This window comes from Protopterus annectens, chromosome 2.part0 (assembly GCF_019279795.1).
Source record: "Protopterus annectens isolate FY-2018-M chromosome 2.part0, PAN1.0, whole genome shotgun sequence".
Taxonomy (NCBI): Eukaryota; Metazoa; Chordata; order Ceratodontiformes; family Protopteridae; genus Protopterus; species Protopterus annectens.
In genome coordinates this window covers 1,248,856,596-1,248,882,125 of record NC_056728.1, presented here as the reverse complement: position 1 = coordinate 1,248,882,125, position 25,530 = coordinate 1,248,856,596, and positions in this window count along the sequence as shown.

Below are 25,530 nucleotides of genomic sequence, written 5' to 3'. Positions count from 1 at the left end.
ATCTTTGTCATGTGATATAAAAATGTCATATAGTCTTGATAAATGTGCAATAGCAACATTTAAAGCAGGAAAGCTGCAGCACCAAGAAAATACAGGAAGTTGATATAAAGGAGCTTGAGCAGGTGGGAGCTTATAAATATTTGGGAATTGATGAAGGATTGACAATAAAACATGAACAAATGTGAACAAAACTCAGTAAAGAATATTTTTTGAAGACTAAAATTAATACTGAAAACAGCCCTGACATCTAGGAACAGAGTCCAAGCTATAAACCAATTTGCTCTTCCTGTTATAACTTACAGTTTTGGATGACTGACTGGTCCCAAAGGGTTTGGATCAGTTTGACAGGAAAATAAGAAAAATGCTTCACGCTTATGAAATGATAAATAAGAATCAGTGTGCATACCAACATGATATATTCCCCATTCTGATAGGGTTACCACCTGTCACACTTTGCGAGGGACAGTCCCTCTTTGGGCGGTTGTGTTCTAACCAAAAATATTAAAAATGGCAAATGTCCTGAGATTGAAGGACATAATTATTTCCCATATTGTATGTAATAGTTGCATAAAATAGTTATTTCTGTATCTAAAAATACCTAAATATTACAAGAAACAGGATAAGCAACTAAACTGCTACAAGAATAAGCCTTTATTTAGGCAAAAAAGTAAAGTTCTATCCTTTGTACTGACTGTGGGTATGTGTCGGCCTATAAAATCTGATGTGTGTCCCAAAAATGTCCCACTATGGCCATTTGAAAGGGTGGCAACTCTACATTCTGAAGGAGGTAGGGGTCTCCTCAAAATTTTTCCATGTATTAATCTGCAATCATAGGACCCCACACATATCTGCTGACCTCACAAGATCCAAACATAGTGAAAGTTTTAAAACATGTGGAGAACAAGTCTAAAATGACTTCCCTGCTTAGTTTAGCAGAAGCATAGTCAAGCGGGAATGGAAATCAAACCTGAAGTAGACAAAAATCAAGCAGCAATTGAATGTGTCAAAAAAAAAAGAAAGAATATAAGGAGAAGGATCAGATGAGAAGGCAAGAAATGTGGAAAAGGAATTTATGTGTATGTGTGTATCTAGCTATATATATATATATATATATATATATATATATATATATATATATGTATATATATATATATATATATATATATATATATATATAGATATATATATATATATATAGATATGTATAGTTGCAAGTAAAGAAAACTCCTGAAGTAACCTGTCAGTCAGGATTTGATGCAGGAATGGTTAAGGAGAGGTACATTTAAACCAAAAGATGAAAGGGTAATATTGCTGACCCAGAACAGTAAAGATCCATTGAACATGTGGGAGAAATAGACAAATGCCAATTTTGTAAAACAAAACTGGGAACAGTCACACATTTTGTTGCTGGGTGTGATACACTGATGGGAAAAGGCCTGCATACTGAAAGGCATAATCATGTGGCATGACTGTTGCATTGAGGATTGTGCAAACATTACAATACTGAAGTAGTTGAGAAGCACTGGAAACATGATCCACAAAGCATTATTGAAAATGATGATGCTTATATCACATGAAATCACCCATTTCTAACATTTCAAAAATAAATGCAAGAAAAGGAGATGTAGTAGTCCATGAAAAGACGATAGAAGTGGCATTGATCATTGACATTGCTACATCAGTGGTTACAGTGTCTTACATACAGAGAGACACAAAGTCAAAAAATACCAGGATTTGCAGGCAGAAATGAGGGCAATGTGGAAGAAGGAGGCCCTAACAATTCCAACAGTAGTAGGGGCAATGGGTTTCATAAAAAATAATTTACAATTGTATTCAGCTATACTACTAATACATGTAACTCTGTATGAACTGCAAAAAAGTAAGTTCTGGGCATATTGTAAGTGCTGTGAAGAGTCCTTTTGGCTGACATCAATGACTGAAACAATACTAATTTCATAAACTTTAAAATTACTTTGATTTACATATGGGGTCCATTCCTGTCATGATCTTAGAAACCCCAAAAAATTAGAGAAATTATACCGGCAGATTAGTTGGGCTATGCCATGCTTGTGTGAACAAATTCTAGTCAGCTGTATGGTATGTGCATCCTCAGTAAATTTATGTAATGTCTCACTATTTAATTTTGAGGTCAAGGACATTTTCCTTATGTGGTTTTGCCAATCTAAGTATCTATCCTGTATACAGCTGTTGCATTATTCCTTTAACTAGATTTTAACTAGATTGCCTCTCAGAGCTCAACAATGGTATCTGTTTTAGCCAGTCTTGGAGCACAAGCCAATATATGACAAGCTTGCGGATACAAAATTGAAAGTGATAGTAGCTGGGAGCAGATTAAGCTGATTCAATACAACTGCAACAAGTCAGAATAAAATTGCTGTTAGTGGCAAGATTGCTAGACACTGTGCATCTTGCATAGTGGTACTAATCGGGGACTAGCCATTAAAATCATATACGTACCCATCTATAAATATAATGTCATTATAATTTAGATTCATAAGTATACTAATACATTTGGTATATGTCTAGTCAATCAAGGACTCTTATTAGGTAAAATGGCAAATGGATATTCTATAAGTAGGAAAAGAAGCTTGGAGGTAATACTCATCACTGCAATGTTATAGGAGTTAGTGGGACACTGAATTCCAAGACAGATGACATAAATTTCCTACAAAGACATTCAGCTTTAGCTTTGAAACCCAGCAGTAAAGATCGTACTATAATAGGCTTTGAAAGCAACTACCATTATATCATATCCTCATGAAGAAGTAGATGAGCACAATGAAAAACAGCAGCTCCATGAGCCCAAATAACATCCTAGGGTGTTTTTCTAGTGCTGTACAATGTTCTCTTCTACTTTGGGTTTTTCCATAAGCTATGGAAAAAATCTAAAGTGGTTCCTATCTACAATAGAGAATCTGCTGCTTCCTTTGGGACATATAGAGCCACTGGTGCCACCAGTAAAATGTGCAGGTAGAAGAGGATTATTGTACTTGTTCAAGCAGACATGTGAGGCCTTCTGCATTCAGATAATTATCATCCTGTCATTATGGGTAGAATGATATCATGGAATATCAATAAATACACATAAAGGACAATAAAAAAAGACAATGAACTCAGATGATGAAAAAAGCAATGAGGTTTGGTCCTTATAAATATGGGGCAGCTTTACTCCCCTCCAACTGTAACTTCTGCTACTCTCAAATCAGACCGTAAATCATAACTCCTAACCTCTTAGCAATAGAAATCTGGACAGAGCCTAAAATAATGGGGCGGGGGGGGGGGGCAAGTGCACAAAAATAGGAATATATTTTAAATATTGTTCTTATAAATTTAGAAAGTTGTGATAGTAACAGATCTTTGCAGTAGCATACATTTACTGAACAATATGAAATCAGAAATGCTAAATAGCTTTAATTAGTGACTTCAATCCTCAGTGATTTGGCAGAAAACTACAAATTTTGAGGAAAAGACCAAAAATATAAATCAACAATTTGAACAATCTGCAAAAATCTGGACAGTTCAGAATTATGCCACAAATCATTCACATTAAGCCTGAAGCAACTTTGCATACATCAGTATTCAGAAATTAAGCAAAGGCTTATGTACTAAAACTGAATGATGACCTATATAGGTTCATAGGTGTTTACTAGGCTAACGACCACAAGGGCCTTTTTAAGCCTAGCCATGCATCCCTAATGTCTGACAGCTTCTGACACCCTTGATAAGTGTAAGCCTGGGCCTGGGAGATGAACCATTTACAGGTTACCTGTGTCCATTAGAGACACGAGTGCCAAACCAGGGATGAATTTCTGGTTTCCCATCCAATTGTCCAAGTTGCACTTGAATTGGGTTAGGGAGGAACTCAGCTTCACATGGATGGGGAGCCTGTTCCATAGACAGGGTAGTCTCTTGGATACATACCTATCTCTACAGCAAGTCCTATTTATATCACAGGCAAGGTTTAAGTCTTTAGAATGGGTAACTCTGGTACTGTTTGTTTTGTGGATATGCAGGAGGTCCATCAGCATGGGGTCTGACAATGCCCTGTATGCCAAGAATAAATCTCCCCTCTAAAGCCTGTAGGAGACAGAATACAGGGATAGGGCCTTGAGGTAGTCAACATAGGACATATTACTTACGCCCTGTATTCTTTTAGTGAGGAACCTCTGTGGACTTTCCAGTTATTGGATATGCCTAGTTAGGTACATACCAAAGGGGGCATTGTACTCAATGACAGGTCTGATGAATGCCAAATACAGTGGAACAATGACTTCCTTGGACTTAGATGCCATACCTTTGTTGATAAGTTGCACAACACAGAATGATTTCCTAACCACAGTAGACACGTGATGATCGGCTAGATTACTATCTATGTGTGTCCCTAAGTCCCTGACTACTGAGACAACTCTATGGGGTGTGTGTGTGTGTGTGTGTGTGTGTGTGTGTATATATATATATATATATATATATATATATATATATATATATATATATATATATATATATACTGCAGAGGACCTTTTTAAGCATAGCCCCTCCTGCAGAAATATAGTAAAAAGTGTGTTTGTTAGTTTGGTGTTGTTATAGGTGGAGAGGATGTCATTTACATATGTTTTGTAGTTTTTAATATTGTGATACAAAGTTTCAGTTTTGTAAGTTTTCAGTGTTTTCCATGTTATGGTTTCAGTGTTTTGAGATTCGATGTTATGGGAATTAGATGCTTTGAAGTAGAACCATAACTATATATATATATATATATATATATATATATATGTATGTATATATACTAAAACTGAATGATGACACACACACACACACACACACACACACACACACACACACACACACACGTGTGTGTGTGTGTATATATATATATATATATATATATATATATATATATATATATATATATATATACATGGGTCTACTTTTTCTTATCGAAAGCTCATGCTTTTGAAAAGAAAAAGTACGACCCCATTTATAGGAAAGTGCACTTAAATGAAAGTGCACTTTTGGGACTACCGGTTAACCGAACAATATTGTCACATATGGAAAGCAATTCCTCAATAGAAAACACCTCTGTCCAAAATAACCATATTGTGAGAGAAGTTGGAACATGGCTAGATAATTCCCTCTCTTTTTATCATGTCACAACAGTGACTGGACATTCACTCTATCTGGCACCATTGATTATTGTTTTATAGGTAGTTAATACACATGCATTGCAGGAGACCATTAAGGAACCTAGTCTAAATTCCTAATTGCCCCAAAACACTGCCTTGTTACTTAAATGAAGGCTGAGGGAATCAAGCCCCGTACCACAGGAAGTAGTTCTTTAAGAGTTCATAGCCTTATTCTTCTACAGTAATTGCCAGGTAAATATCATTTTCTATACTGAATAAGTTGCATTACTTTGAGAATGTTAGTGTTTTTTAATATTTAAGTTTTAGTATGGGAAATGTTAGTATGTGTTGTTTTGTGTGACTTGTATTTCTTTAAATAGAGGGATGTATACACTTTAAATATGTCTTCCATTTGCTACACTCTTTATTTTGGAGGTTAAAACTGTCTGTTTCTTCTTATCATGCAGTTTGTGGATTGGAAACTGTCCCCTTCTGTTTCTTCAGACTGCATTAAAAAAAAAAAAAAAAAAACGTTATGATTAGGTACATGAATTTCATTTGTCAGCTTCTTGTAGTGTTACTGCTTAGGGTATCTGCCATATTTCAGCATTTTGAGGAGACATCAAATTATGTTTTGCAGAGCTTTGCTCTTTATTTTATTTTAACTTTAGCTGGATAAATGAATTTCTTGTTTAAACTTAATTTGGTTTCCTAGTACTGATTTGGTCACCAGATGTTTTTCAAGGGATACCAGATGTTTTTTTCAGGGGGTACTGTTCAATTTACAGCAGGAGTCCAAGCAGAGCACCTATTTTTGAACATTAAGCAGATTTTCCTAGTATAACAGATTTATTGTTGCTGTAAGGATGCTAAAGTCCACGTGATAGGATCATATTCTGTTGTGCCTCTTCAAACCTTATTAGTCTCCCATCCAGTGTTAATAGCCAACAAGTTGCTGCATGCATACCTACATATTAAGTATATACAAGATATACCTTCACCATTTCCAGTACCCTGGAACTGCTGTTTCTTACTATGTTGAATTGAGAATTTTCAGTTTCGTGCAGCTTAACACTAAATGTCTGATGATCTGGAAATAAGCATAACAAGACCATGAAGTATTACCGTTTTTTATTTCTGAAGATCAATCTAGCTTCCTTTTTTGTGTAGCTGTTGTTCAAAAAATGTGCCAAACCATATTGTAGTCATAAAGTGTAATGTTTTCATTTAGAAGCATTGCTGAGAAAAAAACTCTGCTGCATACTATAACAGGCCCATATGGCTCATACACAAGGATTTTCTTTATTGCAAACACTGCACAGATAAATTCTTTCAGGAAATTAGAAATAGTCTATGTCATGTGTGCTTTGTCAATCAATGCACAATTACAACAATTTACTGTTACATGACATTTCATTGTTTGCATGGTGCTACAGCATATCCCTTTCTCCATTCTAGTAAAAAAACATGAGGAGCAGGTGAATAAGCCTGCATGGCCTTCTAGGAAGGACATGGAGAAGTTGTCATGTGCTGTATTCCAGCCTTTCTAGGAAAGAAACGTTACCAGAATTTCCAGTTTTTATCCAGCAATATATTTCATATGGTGCATTTTAATCAGGAATTGAAAGGAAAGACAATTGTGAATGGAAAAATAAGAAATGTGTTACCTGATGGGACAAAAAAATAGTGATGTGAACACTTTTGTTTCTGTAGACTGTCACAGTTTAATGAACACTTTTGGTCTCTTGATAGATGCAAAGCTCTAAGCTACACAACTCAGAAACAAATGTAAAAAGTGCATTATTTATTTATTTATGTATTTATAGCAATTGTTAAAGCAAATTGGTAGGCTGATCCATATATATATATATATATATATATATATATATATATATATATATATATATATATTTCTATATAATATATATATAGATAGATATAAAGATAGATAGATATAGATATATCCTTTCCATCCCTAAGGCCAAAAAAAGACAGAGACAATATAATGAGTATCATGTTGCAGAATATTAAAATATTACAAACAAAATTAGTTAAGTGACAGAACTGAATGGAATACAATTAAATATTAAACGAATGATGCTACAAATAGTTCAAGAAAACTAGTATGCGCAAATATAGGAAACAGTATACAGGGTCATAGATGTTTACTAGGCTAACAACCACTGGGGACCTTATAAGGCTAGCCAAGTATCCCAATTCTATCCCACATGTTTATATGTTATTTTAAAGGGTATATGTAAGCTAAGGCAAGACTTACAGGCAACATGTATTACAATTTCCCATCCAGTGATCTAGGTTTCTCTTGAAAATGGTTAGGGAAGAGTTCTGCTTCATATGGATGGGACACCTGTTCCAGAGACAAAGACTTCTCTGACACACACACACACACACACACACACACACACACACACACACACACACACACACACACACACACACACACACACACCTGTCTAACCAATGTGCCCTATTTATGTCTCAAGCAAAATTTAAATCCATAGATTGAGTAATTCTGATACTATTCATTTTGCAAATATGCAAAAGGTCCATCAGAGTGGGATCCAAGGATGCCTTGTACGTCAGGCATAAACAGTCTGTAGGAAACATAGTATAGGGGTAGGACATAGGACATGTTGTTTATGCCCTGTATTCTTTTTATGAATAACTTCTGTGGATGCTACAGTTGTTGCATGTGCCTTGTCAGGTACTTACTGAAAGGGGCACTGTACTCAGTCATGGGTCTGAAAAGAACCCCTTTGTAGTTCACCTAAAACTAAAAGATATGTATGTCTAAATGATATACAGTAACTAGTTTTCTTGCAGTTTAAATGCTAGGGGAATGTTTTGACATTTGTTGGCAAATGCTACATAAGGTGACTGCTGAGAATAAAACGTGATGACTATAAAGGTATGGGGTAAGATAAATAGCAATTTGTGGAAGTGTTAATTTAAGGATACACGGATGTATGAAAAAGGGAAGAGAATGCAAGTACTGACAGGGATACAGGCTGTCCAGCTGAAGAAAAGGAAGCTTCGACCATGCACATGACGATGAAGGAACAGACCACAATGACATGTAACATTGCAACTACTAAATTTGAGACTAAGGTAGGCAATTAGGAACTCAGGAAAGTGGAAACAGTAGGAAAAAGTAATCAGATACAGGAAGGGTACTGTCTTAGATTCAGCACATTTGCATTCCTAAACACTTGAAAATATAGAATTTCTTTTAACTCCTGAAGGGAGAGAGTTGCACACATAAGCTTAAGGGGAAAGGAGGGTCTGTTGTAGAGTCTAAGATTGGTATTTAGCATGAAAGAAGAACTGCTACAATCAGGCATGAGAAGGTAGGAGAGTGGCATTGAATCGAAAGAGATGGCAACAGTTGACACAATGCCTTTACCCTATGTAGAAAAAATGATAAAAGGAGTTGATGATGATGATGATGATGATGATGATGATGATGATGATGATGATTCTTAGCAGATAAAAACTAACATTGCCATTAGAAGTTCACCTTAATTTATGAAAGACAATTCTATGGAAGACAGGAGCAGAGTGAGATACTGCTGAAAAAGTTTGAAAATGTTAGCAATTATGGCAAGTTAATGATGTATGCATTTAAGGAATATACAATTTAGACATGGTATGTTACATTTTCAGTGTTGTTTATGTTTTACATTGTCTTTTTATGGAAATATTGTTACTATACTTAATATTTTATGTCTTTAATATTCCAGTAATTTGAAATGTAACAAAATGTTAAAAGCTCTTTGATTGCAAACTGCTTCTACTTTGCACTTAGCCAAAATTTCATTCTTAACCAAGATACCTAGGATCCATAGCTTAATAGGATATAACTTATTCATTATCCACCTTGAAGAAGCAAATAACTTTTCTGGAAGGCAGAAAAAATTGTTGCTTTGATTTTACTTCTATATTTATTATGTGGGCAACAAGGCAGGGCATTTTTCTTAGTGTTTGGGCTGTAAGTATAGTACAGAGGGATATGTTTCCTCTATGTATTGCACAAACATTAAGAAAGTAAAACATACTGCAATTTTGCTATAATTGTGTCAAAATCTCTCAGAAATGTTTTAAATTATTAACGTACACTTTGCAAGTTTTTGTTTATGCATGTCATCCTTTTGTTAATGATATGGCACCAAATAATGATTTCAGCTGTATTATGTCTGTTATCTCTATCTTTTTGGTTTATGAAACTTTTGAAGTGACCCTCAAAAGCATTTGCTTCCCCCATTATTCTTCACATTAAAACATTATTATCACTGTAGGACACTCACTATGTATTACCATAATGGATGTTAGTCCTGTGCTCCAAAAAAATACAGCAGTAGTTCACTTATGTCAAGTCTTTCAGCTTATTAATTAAAAGACATTGACAATCGCAGACTTATAACAGCTAATTTATCTAACACAGGCTAATTAGTAGCAGATGGCACTGAAACTGAAGATGTTTATAGTGGTAATACATGCTTGTCCAAACAATGAAATATTACTGCTGACAATGACTTTTGATTACTTATACCACAGCTACAGACCTTGTTCCATTCATCATTTACAATGTCATTAACTTTGAACTGATCTGGAGTCTGCTAAGTTTATACTGAATTAACTGACATATAATATCAGACATTTTGACAATAGACATGAGTGCAGAATGTAGCTCAGTAAATCAGAATTGCATTCCTTGCTCTGCTGCTGTGTAACAGCATATCTCTGATTTTCAAAACTTTGCAAACATAATTTTCTTGAAATTTCTTTGTTTGCATAATTGTAAACAATCTGCAAATTTTAATGAGGAAAATTCCTTTCTACCATAATTATAGTTTCGGTCTCTGACCTGTACACAGATAGAGATTAAGTCTAGCCAGTGACTACAACTGCTTAAAATATGTTGTCTCACTGAAAGATGAGAGCAGGCAACATTTTCTAGAGCCTGTCTGGATCCCATTATGTTTTGTATCTTAAAACTAATTTCCAAAATCTATCTTATAGTAGTTTTGGATTCATTACAAATGCAAGCAGAAAATAAATAATATCAGAAAGATAGCACCTTCAGGAATAGAATTATTTTATACATTTAAATGGCTATCTAACCTTATTTACTCACAAATGCAAATGGAAATTAATCCATTTTATATTAATCACAAGTCAAAGAAGGAACGCATTATAAAATTAGTATTTTTTTTTGTTTTTGTTTTTCTTATATACCATACTACTCTGTATTATTAGCTGTTTCATTTGGCTGGAGGTAAATGCAATGTAATTATTCTAGATATCACAATTCACTGTACCGGCTCCTTGCTTATACTTAAATTACAGGAACAGAATGCTTCAAGATGTGTTTCCTATCACATGCAATCTTATAAATATATATTACATGTGAAGTCCAGTCTTCCTTTAGTAGATAAAAGAAGCACTCAGATGACAAAGGAAATCTTAATTGATGTATTGTGGTAGCTGCTTATACTTTACTACTACAAAAAAGAAACTGGCAGTATCAAAAGTCATGTGTATTCCAAAGTCACATTTAATATGTAACAGATCTAATAGCTTGTAATGCTTTTCATAAATTACTCAAAAGTCATAGCAGCATGCAACCATTAACCACTTCTATCTTTAGGTAAGTTTTTTCTTGTCTACATGACAAACAAATAGTGGGTGAGTAAGTGAAGTGAAGATACCCTAAAGTACTGTGTGCAATTTCAGCAACTACCATTCATGAAACAATAGTTTTTAATTGGCATTCTCATAGGAACCTGATAATGGATGTATTAGTAACATAAGAATCTTAATTATTGGTCGCGTTTTCTTTTACCAAAACCTGATATTGTGATCTTGTGATTCTTGAATTCATTTTATTGTCAATATCTGCAAACAGCAATATATAGAATGCTGAAACACATTATACTAATGTTTGTTAAACAAATACTTTTGAGGGGGTTGCTGTAACCCTGATGTTAGGTATTGTACCCAACCCACCATCAAAATATACCAAGTCTGAATACGGACATACTTGAGAGTTAAAAGCAATTTTTTTTTGTATAAAATCAGCTTTCCAGTTAACTGCAAGGCAATGTGACCTTGAGAGAGGTTTTCTCATTCCATTATTATATTTCCACCACAGTCAGGAAAAGCTTCTGTCTGGCCCAGTTAATTACCAAAGGACTATCTTCAAGATCCAAAGAAGTCATCCTACCCTGTAGTTTTCCCTTATTAGACCCATCACTGAAAATAATGCATCCATCATTGGAAAGGTCCTGAAGATTTCCAACCAAGAAAATTAAAGGTCTTATACTCTTCAACGACCCCACAAGATTAGCATCCTTCAACTACCCCATGAAATTAGCATGACTGTCCTTATACTAAGTGTCCTACGAGCTGCTCCAAGGTGACATGTGTCTAGCTTTTAGAGCCATGAAACTCCAAATCCTATTTGATCTCTGTAAACATATGAGCTCGAGACCTAAACCTACACCAAAACATACACCAAATTCACTGGAGGAGAGGTTCATAAAAAGGTGTATTTCCAGCCTATGGAACAACCTGCCACTGCAGGTCAAGCAAAGTACTATTTTGGCCACTGTAAGGGTAGTCAGCAATATGAAGTGCTTGACAAGGGTGGTAAGAATGTTTACTTTTATTTGCTTAAAGGTATCCATGGCATGTTATGGTCACCCTGATAGTTTGTCTAGCATTATTTCTATGTTTCTACATTCCTATAAGCATAGAAACTGTGAAAGTGAGACATTATCAAGACAGATGTACAGTTGCTGGGTGGAATGGGAATGAAATTAGATATCTAATGCTAATGTCTAAAAGAGAAGCACTTTTACTGATACAGGGTAATTTTGGATAGACTTTATTAGATCATAAACAGGTCAATAATGATATTATAGTGGTGGAAGAGCTCCAGACCCATATGTGGGATCTGTTGCTTGTGACCACAAATGGGTCATATAAGGACTCCTCACCCTTTTCTGCCACGTTGAGGAAGGACTGGAAGTTACCGATACTGTCATCTGTCTTGTCATTATTGTTGGTGACTTTAAAATAGCTCATCCTTCAGTGTTAGACAGATCCATTCCCCAGGCTGAAAAAGACACCAAGTCATAAAAGGCATTAAGAGATGTCATATGTGGTTTGGGAATGTAGACCTTGGAGAGTTGTATAGCTACAGGAGGCTGAATATACTTTCCCAGTTCTATTTTGTTAATTATAATACACTGGATTCTTGTCTAATTTTTACAGGTTTGATAGAAGACGGGAGGAGTGACCTTGTTATCTTATGGCTTACCTGATCATTAAGCCATAATGTTTTTGTGTCACTGTTGTCATCTATTCAGCCTTCAGTGAGATGTGTAGTGGACATAACCAGCTCTAGGAATAGGTCAACTAGGCAACCACCTAGGACACCGCTCTCACTTTTCTTCTAGTGGCACTTTTCAGGTATTTATTTTTTTATATATAGTGGAATATACTTTTTACTATAAAAGTATATTTTTTACTATAAAAAAAACAATAAATAAAAAGAAAAAGCAGATTATCAGAGAAGACAGAGTGGCACCCTATGGAAGCAATGGCAGATCTTGACATTCAAATTGTTGGCCTCCTGTTGGTCACTCCAATAATCTACCTAGACAATGATTTGGTTAGATGATGGGTGGGACAGAGTAAGAAGTCCACAAATTCAAAACAGAGAGAGAGAAACAGAGACAGAGACAGAGAGAGAGAGAGAGAGAACCCAGTCTGAAGAGAATGCTTGGCAATGGCACTTGGTAAGTATTTTTTTTTTTAATTTTGTTACTGGTAGACAACAGATCTTTTGGATGGTTGTGGTCTGGCTAGTCCTCGTCTGTCCCAGATTTTACAGAATATGCATGATTTTGCCTCATGTTCCTGGCCTCTGAATACCTCTCAACTGCCCAGATTTTTGCCTCATAGATTTGGTGTGTTTCACGTAAAATTTCTGTTTTTCTGGCAAATTGTTCAGGACAGAAGTCACTAAATAACATCAGGCATTTTAAGTTTCAGACTTCATATTCTTTAGAAAAAAACCCATCCTAATGCAAAACCCATTACTGTAGCAACTTTCTATATTTATAAGAACAATATTTAAAACCTGCCCTTGATTTTGGGCCTTTACCCTACATTATTTTTTACTTTGTATTTATTGTGCTTCTGCTTTTTCTGAGTGGTTTAGATATATTTCCCTTATATTTTTATTTCCTGATAAACCACTGAGGTTTATAGTCAGTCAAAAATATCTGACATAGTTTTGTTTTTCTTTTTTTTTTCAGAAAATATTTGTTGATACAAACCTGTTAATCTACTAACTAAATGAATTTGAGTAACAGAGAAATGCTGACTTGTCAGTAATGACTAATGGTTACTTTTTACTCATTATTCTAACTTTGCAGGATTACTGTTGTTTGTATGAAGGAACTTGGAATACTTTAATGTGTGGTTACTGTTTCCAGGGAATAAAGCTGAAATACAATCCATGGCTGTCATTTTTAGATATAACTGATGTGTGGGGGAGCAGCTGTCTAGAGAAAGTCACTGACCCTCTTGTTGTTTTCTCAAATTAAACAGTCACTATCTCACTTTACAAAACTAGTGTACATTTGCAGGAATAATGTGCTTTATGTGAAACAACTTAAAACACTTTAATATGTGGCTACAGTTTCCATGAAAGATAGCTGAAACACAGTAGACATACATCATTTTTAGCTACAACTGTAAACTGGAAGAAGACGTTAACTGTAGAAAGTAACTGACCCTCCTATTTTTTATCTATTTGAACAGTCACTGTATGGCTTTGCAAGACTACTGTGCACATGCAGGGTTGATGTGATTTGTGCAAAGCTTCTTGGAATACTTGAATGCATAGCTATTGCTTCATGGAATTGAGCTAATACACAATTCATGACTGGCATGTTTTATCAGAAGCATCTAAAATGCCCACATAAGTAGTAACCAAAAAACAAAAAATGGAAGGAAAGAAGACCATGAGTAGCTGCCAAACAAACACCAGATACTTTATTAAGTGCTTTTGTCCAGGATAAATGACTTCATCAGAATAATACAATTTTACCCACAATACCTTTTATATCTCCTTATTCTAATCAAATATAATTGACAGGAAGTTCTTAAAGCACCATTACAACATAAATTAGATTTTAAACAGCCCAGTCATACTTGGTAATAAATAAAAAGACATTAAATTCAATATTAAAATACCCAACTTACACATGAAAAGAGTATAAATATGAATAAAATCCCCACTTGTACAATGCCATATAATAAAAAAAAAATATATATATATATATATATATATATATATATATATATATATATATATATATACATATTTATATAGTCCAACATCCCACCAGAATACACACACATTAAAGTACTAAATTTGCTTTCAGTCTTAAAAGTGAACTAATAGACACATTCTCATTTAGCCCAGGAAATTTAGTGGCATTAGTCCATAGCTGCCATTGCAGCTCCCTTAATTCCAAATATTCTTCTGTCAGTCCCCCTCTAGGCCCTTGTTCAACATGGTCAATCACAACAAATTTAAAAAAGTGATTGCTGGTAGTTGAAAGGTGTGCAGCTAATGTGTTCTTTTGCTCTTTTTTTTTTCTATCATATCTGAGTGTTTAGTCTTCCCAATATAAAAACAGGTAAAATTTTGACACACGGCTAAATACATAAATAATTTGGTGTTACAATTATTATATCTCCTGTGTAACATTCCGAGAGCCCTTACCCATGTTGTTAACATATTCGGAATCTATTGAAAATACATTCCAATTTTTCTTCACTATGTAACTGATCTCCTTGAATAGTCTATTGTAAGTTAACACCAGGCTATGCCCAAAATCCTCATTAATTTTATCTTTATCTTGGTTATTACCAGAAGGATTCAACCTAGACCCAAGAAGAAGAATAGAATGTCCCTACATCCTTTTTTATAATACCTCAGAAAAGATATTCTGAATAAATTACCTCAGGTACCCTCTTCTAATCAACATGTCTCTAAGCTGGTCACATTGATGTAAAAATTCGTCCATTTTTAAAACCATGCAGGCCAGCCTGACACATTGCCCCTTCACTAAAGATTTTTTCTGATGAGTCAGGTGCCAACTATTGTAATGCAACAGAATGTTAGAGTATGTGGGTTTCCTATATAAAGTCGATACAAATTCCTTTTCCATCCTATTTTTGTGATAGTAATGCCTAAATAGTTGACCTGTTCCATGTCTGTATTCATAGTAAATTCCAAAAAATTAGTAGTGCCCTGAATATAATTAAAGAACTCGCTCATACTTTCCATGGACCGTGTCCAAAAAATGATGATGTCATCCAAATAGCGTCCATATAATGGCCAATAATGTGAATATCTAGAGATGACAATATATTCCCTTTCCCAATAAGCTAATACTATATTGCTAAAAACGGGAGCACATGCTACCCCCATTGCCACTCCTTTTCTTTGCTTGAATAATTGGTGTTCAAAATATATAAAGTTGTTGTCAAGGATAACATCCATCAAAGTCCTAATAATAAGTATTCTATCATGATCTAATTCAGTGTATTGCCACAAGTAATTGTATAACCACTGGTCCCTATATCATAGGGAATAACTGAGAATAGGTCCTTGCTGTCAATTGTTATAAACACTAAATCATCCCTGTACATATCTTGGGTTATTCTCATAAGAAAGTCTAAAGAATCCTTTAAACAGCAAGGGTGTGCCTGTAATGCACTTTTTAGTCTTTGGTCAATCTGTTTAGTTATAGGGAAGGTCTTTGACCCCTTAGTGTCCACAGTATATCTAAGTGGTGGTTCATTTAAATGTTTGTGATTTTTGGGGATGCCAAAAATAGCAGGAGTCCTAGCTTGTGTCACCTTGAAATAGTTGTATTCAGAGGGACCAATTTATTCATTGACCAATAAGAAACCAAATCTATTTTATGATAGGCAATATTGATCTCATTAATACTGATCTCCTCATATGTGTTTGACAACAAATGAAAAAGCATTCTATTGCTATAATCATTGCTATCCATAATGACCAACCCTGGTCAGGTTTCATCACTCTAAGTTCCCTGTTTTCACAAATGATGTGCAATAATTAATTTTCCTCGTCAGTCAAATTGACCTTGCCGAAAGGGTGCATATAGAGTTGGTCATGCAAACATTTGCGTATTTCAAATTCACACATTTTTTTTCGAAAACATGGAGCACTGGATGCATAAAAGGATGAAATGTGCTAGGTCTTATACAACTCACATACGTATCTATAACTGCTAGATGTGTATGTCAGCTGTTCCTGTAACTTTAAACAGCCAAAACCATTTTCACCATGCTTGGGTGTGACTTTTAATGAGTAACAGAGTGAGAGGAATGTCAATATGCTGCTGCCTCAAGCATTCATCAGCTCTATGTATATATATATATATATATATATATACATACATACATACACACACACACACACACACACACATATATATATATATATATATATATATATATATATATATATATATATATATATATGTGTGTGTATGTATATCAATAGATTTAATCAGTTGTTATTAACAGACGTAAGAGCTTTACGGTCCTGTGATGAGGGATTCTGGATATTATCCTGTCCATCTGTTAAAGCATTGGAGCCCATGACTGAATATAGCTTGTGATGGAGTTTGCTACAGCACACCCTATGGGGGTGTATTAAAGTAGGTTTTGATGAGCTGTTGCTGGGTGAATGTGGGAGCTGTCTGTAGAAAGTAACCAAATCTCTTCTTGTTCTTCTCATTTTAAACAAGTTACTCTCTGGGTTTGCAGGAATAGTATGCATTTGAGGGACTAGTGTGATTTATCTGAAGCAGATATGGATACCTTGAATATATGGCTACTGCTTGTGTGGTGGTTCACAGAGCTGAAATATAATACATGACCATCACTTTTTTCACCCTCATCTGAACTGCACACAGAGGTAACTATAACTTCTCAGTGGGGTTTGGAGCTCTATTATGAAAGTAATTGATGTCTTGTTCTTTGTTTAAACAGTCACTGCCTGGTTTTCCAAACTGATGTGCATTAGTATGAAGTAAAGTGGATTACTTGCCCTTGCCCAGACGTATGAAGTGTGCACAGACAAGATAGCTGTATTATTGGGGCTGTCTGTAGAGAAAAATGACTAGATGTCTGCTGTTGCTTCCTCATTATTTGCATGACTAAAGTGAAATATCTGAAGCAACTTGGAATACTTCAATATGTGGCAAATGTGTGGCACAAGCATGACGTACATTACATGGATATCTTCTTCTATCACAGTCAGATGTCTAAATTGTACACAAAAGTGGTTACAGCTGCCTAGTAGGGGGGGAGACTGGATGAAAGTAACCAACCCTTTTGTGATCTGCTCAGTTTAAACATTTCTTAGAAATAAGGCATAAATTGTTTCACAGAACATAAAAACATTTAGAGCTTTTGCAGGCATGGTGACCCTAACTTAAAAGCTGTATGAGTGGTTTTCACATAGGCTTTATTTAAGGATCTATCTTAAATCCCTTCTTGGCCTAAAAACCTGACCTTCTCATAGCTGAACACAGGATGCAAATGTAGCTTCTGTTAAGAGGCTGGGGACAATACCGTTATTTCTCCAATTTTCTTCCCAAGCCTCAGAGGTATGCAGATGTCACTATAGCTTCTGTTGGACTGGGGGGCAGTGTGGTCATTATTTTTTTTAACTTTCCTCAAAACATCAGAGGTGTGCACAGAAAGTTCATTATAGCTTGTTTAGGAGTGGTTTGCTGCCTAGGAGTAACAATTTGGAAACAGTACAATGATCATTGTTTTTCTCTTTCCTCACCTTGCTGTTTTCATTTTTATCCCAGTCTGACAGAGAGGTACACAGACAGTGGCTGTGCTTTGAAAGAATGGGTGGAGATGGCATTCTTTGTATGTGTGTGACAGCAGCAATTTAAAATACTTATGACTCTGGTCATTTGTGCCTTCCTATTCACCCATGTCTAACACCAGAGTAGATGCACAGAAGGTGCCTTGTTGGAAAAGAAGAGTCAGGTACGATTCTCCAATATGATTTATGTATCCTAGCAAACATTTGTCTTCTCAGTTTATTATAAATTCCTATTTTGTCAGTTTTGAGAATTAAGTGTTGGATAAAACTTTTTTTTTTTTTTTTTATTTCAAGGAAAAAATAATTTATTTCCTTATTACTTTTGTTTAGGCCATCATTGGATGAAAAGGGTAGAAAAAAATGTCTTAAATGAACCTCAGAGTTCCTGGAACCCTCATGGTTAAAGAAGTTATTTTTTTTTTCAAGTGTAGCCTTGTTCACATAGGGCATACAGGAAAAAAGTAAAGTTCAAGAATAACACTAAGTTTTTTGTCCAGGACATCATTTGATCAAAAGGCTGAGAAAGAAAAGACTAAAAAGCACCTCCAGCATCTTGAACTTCCATGATTTCTATGGGAGATAGCAACACCCAGACCCCCCTCCGCCCAGCTTAAATCCATTAATTCCGCCATATTTATTACAGTGTAGAAGTTGTCAGTTAGGATGTGTTGAAAGGATGCAGGAAAAAAGCAAAGTTTAAGGAAATAAATGAAGTCTTATCCTTCATAAAGATTTCTCAGGCCGTCACCAGATGAAATAGGTCAATATAAATTCTGAAATGTATCTCAGGCCATCTTGGACTCCCTCCATAGTTTAATGTAGTCGTTTCTTCCAGTTATCAGATTGCAGTCTTGCCTAGTGAGGTTGTATTGAATGAATGAATGAATGAATGAATAAATAAATAAATAAATAAATGAGAGGAATAAAATGAAGAGTAACCTGGATGATGTGGATAACCCAGAATGCACTGGAGGGGGTGGTGCACTGGGGTGTCACTGGGTAATATGCATGGGGAGGAAGTGGGAGGGAACAGCATGGAGTGCTTCACCTATGGTACCAGCTCACCAATGGCTGGCACCCTTACAGTGGATGCTTTCATCTTTCAAATTTCATAGCTTTTATTAGACAATCCACTGCAAGTTATATTTGTGTAAAAATCCAAAATCTTCTGCTCAGGACAGTCCAATGGGATTGTTTTAAGGTGTAACTTAAAACCTTTTTAAATTCACCTTGACAACACTGAATAACATGAATAACTACAAGAGACACAGACAGAGAATTTTGTAGCCACTGTGTACAGGGACTTAGTTCAGATACAGATTCATAACTACGTAGATCTGAGGGCATGAATTGTTAAAAGAAATACTTGCTTAGACAGGCATCTGTGTCACTTAAATATATGGCACAGCAACTGTAGGCTATGGTACACAAGTCAAGGAAGTGGCTTCCTGTTAGAAATATCAGACCTGATACTGCAAATCCTAACACTTTGAAAAATAAAGTGTAATTCAAAGAAAAAATAGCAAATTCCAAAACTTACTGTTATACCACTAAAATGCATTTTACACATCAGATAGGTACTCCAAGTCCTTGGACTTGGTATACACTTCTCCATTTGCATGTCCAGTTCTGCTACTCTAAGGATTATAACTGCCAGCCCCAGAATTTCTAAAAACATTCCAGGGAGGTTTCTAACTTTCCTGCTGATGACAAAATGCAGCGAAAGAAATGTACTGGAAAAAATAATGGAAGGCCAAGGTGATTTTGGAATTGATCTCAAGGGAATTAATGCAGGTTTTGTGAAATTCTATGAAAGGTTGTAAAAGAGCAGCCACTTTAAAGGAACAACAAAGCAGGAAGAGATAAAGACATTTCTGTAGGAAACAGGTGTACTAGACCTGTGGAATCAAGATGACACCTAAGCACTAGTACTTGTCAGCTCCAGTAATATTCAAACTATAGAAAAACAAAATGGCACTTTTTAAAACCTTAATAAGCAGAACACAAAACAGGTAAGTTTTGTTAAAGAGCAGTCCATTAGATACCAAACGTACACATCATACCTCTCAACCTCTTACAGCAAGAAATCTGGGCAAAGCCATAAATAATGGGTGGAGACAAAGGCCCCAAAAATAGAGACAATTTTTATCTATTACTCTTACCAACTTAGACCGCGGTGGCGGTGCTGTGGTAGCGTTGTTGCCTCACAGTATAATGTTGTCCTGTTCGATTCTGTTGATCTCCTGTGTTGAGACATGCATGAATGGGCGTACCTTCGTTGAAGGTTGTGCGCCAGAGCTGGCAACTTGGCACGTAAAAATGTACTGCCAATCATTAGCGGACCGGAGTTCCGCTGTGGCGGCCCCTAACCGGGAAAAAGCCGAAAGACACAACAACTCTTACCAACTTAGAAAGTCGATAACAGGTTTTGCATTAACAAGAATTTTATAAAGGTTACGAATATAAAATTAAAATTTTCTGCCATTATTATCTGACTTCAGTCGTGATTTAGGTTCATAGATTTAGGTTCATAGATTCGTACTAGGCTAACTGCCCTTGTCAATGATTTTCTAATGATTTGAGAGAAAAGCACATGTTTTGGAGAAACAGACCAACAATATGAGGTAAAAATCTGGACTAGGGTTGATTTATGGGGTATATGTAGACTTGGGCAAGGGTGGGCAAGCATTTACAGGCTGTATCTATCTATCTATTACAGGCACAGATGCCAGACCAGGGGTAAATTTCTGATTTCCCCATCCACAGGTCCAAGTTATGCTTGAATTGTGTTAGGGAAAAGCTCTGCTTGACATGGATGGGAAGACTTTATCAGAGAAGGGGTAATCTTTGCAAAATATAACTGTCCCTCCAGCATGTCCTACTTATATTACAGAAGAGGTTTAATTCCATAGATTGGATAATTATGATGTTATTTGTTTTGAGGATGTGCAACAGGTCCATCAGAGTGGAATTAGAGGATGCTTTGTAGGCCAGACATAGATCACCTCTCAGCAGACTGCAGGATACTGAGTACAGAGACAGGGCTTTGAGCTGGTCCATACAGGACACATTATTTATGCCATGTATTTTTTGTGAGGAGCCTCTGTGGATGTTCCAGTTGTTGCATATGCCTGGTCAGGTACATATTGAAGAGGGCATTGTATTCAATGATGAGTCTAATGAAGACCAAATACAGCAGACCAATGACATCCTTGGACCTAGATGCCATACCTGGGCTTATACATTGCACAACATAAATGAATTCCTTACTACCATAGACACATGATTGTTAAAGGCCAGGTTGCTGTCTATGTACCTTACCAGATCTCTGACCACTGAGTTTATTGTTAGGGTAATTCTGGATGATGTTTGTTTTGTGGATGTGCAACATGTCCATCAGAGAGGAATCAGAGGATGCTTTGTAGGCCAGGCATAAATCACTTCTCAGCAGACTGCAGGATACTGAGTACAGAGACAGGGCTTTGAGGTGGTCCATATAAGACATGTTGTTTATGCCCTGTATTATTTTTGTGAGGAACCTCTGTGGATGTTCCAGTTGTTGCATGATGTTGCTACATACCAAGGGTGGCACTGTATTCAATTGCTAGTCTGATGAGAACCAAGAAGAGGGGACCAATGACATCCTTGGACATAGCTTCCATACCTGTGCTTATAGGTTACGTAACATAAATGATTTCCTTACCACCATAGGTACATGATTATCAAAGGCCAGGTTGCTGTCAATGTGCTTTACCAGACCCCTGACCATTGAGTCTACTGTTAAGTGTTTACTGACAATGTAGTAGTTTCCAGGTAGCCATACTATGGATCTAGCACCAGTTATTTGATTGTGCCAGACTTACCTGGAGGTATTTGCGTCACTGGAGTATTTTATGACTGCACCCAATGTACAATCATCTGTAGACTCGGTCAGCCAGAGGCCCTTGACATTAACCTTAACCTTAGAGAAATACATGCCAAAATGGAGCAGCCCCAGCATAAACCCTGAGGGACTCTGCTAGTTTCTTGTCTCTTTGTGGAGGTAGAATCCCCTGTTCTAACTTTGTGGATCCTATCTGTGAGCCTGCTGGCTATTCAGCAGGTGACATAAGGGTTTATACCTAATTTCCTGAGGTTTTCAACAATGCCCAAATGTGGTAATATGTCAAAAGCTTCAGCCCAAGTTGAGGTAGGCAGTATGCACTGTTTTTCTCTCATCCATTTAGTTGGAGGCTTTCTTGAAGAAGTCCCCCAGGAGGAGCTGGAATGAGCTGCACTTGACTAAACCAAACTGAGACTGGGTTGGATCTACTGACTGATGTCAATGTTTATGATTTCCATGATAATTCATTTCATTTCATTTCATTGCATATAAGACTAGTCAAACGTATGGGTCTGTAGTTACTCGGGTCTGTTGATGGCCTGCCCTTGTTCAGAGACATAACACCTGCAGTTCTCCATTCACTTGGCACAAAGCCTGTCTGGAGGCTACAGCTAACTAGTGATTCTAATGGTCCTGGTAAGTCATGTTTCATGCCATTAAGTAGGCATCCTGGGATATTATCATGGTCCATTGTTGCAGTGTTATTCCCCTTGAAGAGTGCATTGAGGACCTTTTCCATAGGGATAGTTGGGGGAATTTATAGTTGAGGGTATTTCCTAAAGAGTGTTGGGGGGGCTAAAATTGGAGGTAAATTTGACAGCCAGTAGATATGCTATATTTTCCAGCTTAGTATGAGTGGCTCCATTTAAAATTAGTTTGTCACATCACTGTGTATTTTCTTTGAGGTTGCAGATATAGCTGAAGAAAGCAATCGGATTGTACATGCCTTTGGATACTGTTCTTACCTCAGAATTAGCTTTAGTAGACTTGAACAGCCACCTCAGGTGGTGCAGCGGTTAGCATTGCCACCTCACAGCAAGAGGTTCTCTGGTTCGATCCTCGGGTAGGGTGTCTTCTGTGTAGAGTCTGCATGTCCTCCCTGTGGTCGCATGGGTTTCCTCCGGGTGCTCTGGTTTCCTCCCACATCCCAAAGACATGCTGTAGGTGGATTGGACACTCTAAATTGGCCCTAGGTGTGAGTGTGTGCATGTGTGTGCCTTCTGTGGAAGGTTGGGCGCCTGGCTGGCAACTCTACACTATAAAACTCCACTGCCAATCATGAGTGGACAGGGGATCTGCTGTGGTGACCCCTAACTGGAAAAAGCCGGAAGAAGAAGACTTGAACAGCCACCTAAGTTACTCGTTTAGATTGATGAGGGAGTTGTTACCTTTCTGGGCATTGCACTTCAGAATTATTGCCATGATTTCCCTACTTTTGTTATACGGCCTACTGATGCTGGGATTCCAAGAGGCAGCTTGTGTTTTGAGCTTCTGATGTACTTTTTTTAGGTAGTTACAGCTGCCTCAATGCAGCTGTTAACTTGATTGTATGGGTTCTCTCTGAACAACTCCACACAGGCAGAGGTGTTCTCAGGGTTTGGAGGGGCTTGGAATTTTGTCAGGATGCCATTTAGTCATGGGAAATTTGACTTAGAATAATTCCTGTAAGTACCAGTTTGTGCTGGGGTCCCGTATTATATTTTAATTTCAAAGAAGACAGCTTTATCATCTGACCTGACCAGTAAGGGCATCTCTGGGCCTGCATGTTTGTGTTTCTGTATGATTTTCAGTTTATAGTGGGGTAGTTAAAGTCACTTATGAATATTGTGTTGGGTTGAATGGTGAGTGCCCCCAGTACATTTAAGTAAGTGAGTATTTTCTAAGTCATAGAGGGGGGCCTAGAGCTTGCAAGGATATGGTATGGGGATTTACTTATGGTAATTTGGATGTGGAGGAGCTCAAGAGCATCATACTACTTGACTAGTCCTGAGATGGGTTTGTTTTTGATGACAAGTGAGACCCCCTCCTTTTTCTCCTTTTTGTGCCGCCATAACTGATGTAAGTGTGTACAGCCCTGCACTGCCAGGGTGCTCTCCATGTCTCTAAAGTATATCTCAGTAATGACACAGATGTCTATACTCTCTAGGGTGAGGACAGCTTGCAGGGAATGGAATTTCTTGTTTTGCCTCCTGGCATTGAGTAGTAATACCTTTAGATTTTCTTGGGTTGCTTTTGCAATGTTAGAAGGTTTAACAGGTTGACAGGGCCTAAAACAGATACTGTGGGGATGGACAAGGTTTTAGTCGATATTCAAAAGTCCATAGGGGATAGGTGTATACCATCACTGGCAAAGCAGTGTGACATACCAATCATATCCTCCTGAGATGACAAATATTGTACCCCCTTCAAATGACACCAAAAACTAAGCCCACTATTAAAGTGAATTATTTTCTGTTCATAATGTGGCATCATCCTTACAGAAAGGTAAAATGTTGCACAATGCTATGTTAATACTGGTCTAGGATACGTAGTGTACAAGTTCTATCATGCTCTCTTGGTATGGTCCAGAGAGGTATGTCTCAGGTCATTTACACCCACGTGGACTATGACTAAGATATCCTGCACTTGTGGTTCAAAAACTTTGGTACATTCATGACCTGGCAGATTCTGGCCTTTTATAGGCAACTGACTGTGACTCTCTTCTTACTTGACCTGGAGTCTCACAATGGAGTCTCTTATGAAAAAATATTGGGTTGTGTGGTGGTTTGCTTATAGGCTTAAAAGATGAGATACCATGAGATGTGGCTGCATGTGTCATGGTGGGTTTTGTTTTGGTAAAGTGCTTTTGAGGTTGCTGTGGATACTCACTGTGGGCGCGCCATCTAGGAGGCCTTTGTGGTTAAGGAAGATTACATTTAAGAAACTCAGAATATATGGGTCCAGGCATCTGGTGTCATGTGTGGTGATTGTAGTCTGTTTGCTTCTGGCAACCTGTTTAGTATTACAAGTGCTTGTATGTGACAAACTTGCCAGCAATAACATTGTGTAACTATGTCTCTCACACACCATAGTAGTCTGTTTAAAAATTAGGTGGTTATCTGTAAACATGTGACAATTGCTACATTGCCTCATGATGCCCATATCAAACAAGCTGGCTACAGAGATAGTAGGAAAGTGCATATTCATTGTTAGAGATCCTTATTATATGATCTACAAGGGGATGGTACAAAAGGGGGTTTACAGCTGACTAGCTTGTTTGCTGTAAAAGAAAAGACCAGAATCAAGACTGTCTAAGACTAAACTAGTGGGATGTGCTCCACAATATGCAAACTAGTAACTTTTTACACAGCTATGTACCGAGAAAATTTCAGGGGCAGTTTTATATGGAAAATTCCAATTCTAGGTGATTGTGTTACAGATGGCACCTCTAACCGCTGCTGTGTGATGAGCAGAGCCATGCAAATGTCACAACTTTAGAAGGACTCAGAAAAGCTCAGAACAAACAAACTAACCATTTG